This window comes from Phalaenopsis equestris, unplaced genomic scaffold (genome assembly GCF_001263595.1).
Source record: "Phalaenopsis equestris unplaced genomic scaffold, ASM126359v1 Scaffold198905, whole genome shotgun sequence".
In the NCBI taxonomy this organism is placed as follows: Eukaryota; Viridiplantae; Streptophyta; class Magnoliopsida; order Asparagales; family Orchidaceae; genus Phalaenopsis; species Phalaenopsis equestris.
The window spans coordinates 189,119-191,061 of NW_018218803.1; positions in this window are offsets into that span (position 1 = coordinate 189,119).

Below are 1,943 nucleotides of genomic sequence, written 5' to 3' on the forward strand. Positions count from 1 at the left end.
ACAAACTCAATTAAAATTAATTCAAACACTACAAGCCTAATTAGGACCAAAATTTGGCTAAGTGTTCAAATAACACTAACTTGCCTCTTTAAGAGTCTTCACCCACATAATTTTCAAAATTAAATTACAGATGATAATTACCTTACTCTTAGAGATAATTGAGACATCAATGCTCACTGAGCACTAAGGGTATTTACAGGATGAATTACCAAGAAACATAATAAGTTTCAAAGAACTCAGGATTTTCCACTAGGCAGTGAGAGAGTAGCACAGACCTGCTTCTTTTTCTAGATCTGTTGGATACCTTGGAGATCTACTAAACTTAATATGTTTTGCGCTTAATACGTTTTTCTTGACAACATCATCCATAATTAAACTTTTAAGGACCAACCAAGATATGACCTAGGGTTAGGAAGGTCGTTAAAATTTTACTTCACTGTTTCATATAAACTGCCTTAACATGCCTTTTGAGTTTCAGGTGGCGGAACGAGAAGACTCGTCAGGTACGCTTTTACAGTTTTTAGTGTTGTCTTTCTTGTATTTTCATATTGTACATTTACACCTGCAAACTTGCATGCTAAACAACGACGCCACCCTGCATGAAAATTAAAACTATCAGGATAACCACAAAACCAAAACTAAAACTAAAATCAATCAAGATAAAATTCACCTCACAACATTCAAAATATAAAACAACTCAAAATTTAATCACAGACATCACAAAAAAATACAATTTCAACTAAATTAAGACGTCTCTATCGGATGATCGGGAATTCCTCGGAGGAGGTTACCTAAGGTTTCTAACGAGGCTTCCCACGGTCTAAATGAAATTATGAAACTCATTAAGTTGAGTTTAGTAAGTTCATTTGGACTAAGTGAATCCAATAGAAAATAATGGTGTCGGAATGAGAGAACCGTGGGAATCTAACCGATGCCACTCTAACCAACTTTAACATGCCCACATAAAATTTAAAGAACCTTAATCATAGAGCCACCTGATTTGACATCATAAATTGACACACTAGAAAACTCAAACTCATCGCGGTAAGGAGCTTGGAGGGTAAGGAGCTTGGAGCTAGCATGGTGGGCAGCATGGCCATTTTCAACAGCAAAACATTTCTTCCCCAACTAAACCAATCTTCCTTCCTTAGACTTAAACAACAAAGCTATAAGACTTTGAGGTTGCTTGCTTATACAACGTAAATCCTCATCTTATCTTTAGGCCTTTGTACAGTCCCCTTATACAATATAAGCCCTAACTCGTCAAAAGATTCCGAGATTTTCGTCCTTCACGACCTAAATCCTCACATCTTTCAGGCTATTTGTGTGATAGTTTCACATGAATGTAAGCCCTAACTAATAAAATTGGCATGAAGAAATACCTAAATATTTCTCCTCAAAACTGAAGCCAAACATTAGGATAGCTTGAGAAGTCACCGAGGTTCTCCTCTGGATCCATGACATCCCCTAGTTCTTGCTCCTTTGAACTCTACAACAAAATATTCCAAATTTGAACCACTCCCCTTTCCTCCCCTTTCACACCTCCCCTTTCACACCTCTTTGTCCAATCTCATTGAAAAGTTCTACCATTTGAAACTCCTTGAAGGTAATATTTCCTAATTTTTATCGAGAGTCTTCTTAGGTGACTTTGGTCATTTAAGATGTAATTAACTATAGGGGCATGCCCTTATAGGAAGTATGTCCGAACACAGCTTAATATAAACCCTATTTGATTCTTTATATTAAATAGGGAAGCTTATCGACAAATATAAATGTTTCGCAGACCAAACGAACGTCATATCATCCTTAGTTTATTTGATCGAGCCTCATCCTCAAGTCTTGTGTTTATCCTTCAGGATAGATATAAGATTTGAGGTACAAACTATGAAAAATATGGAGTCAGTTTGATTTCATTTTTTTTCTAAAACTAAACATATATGTAA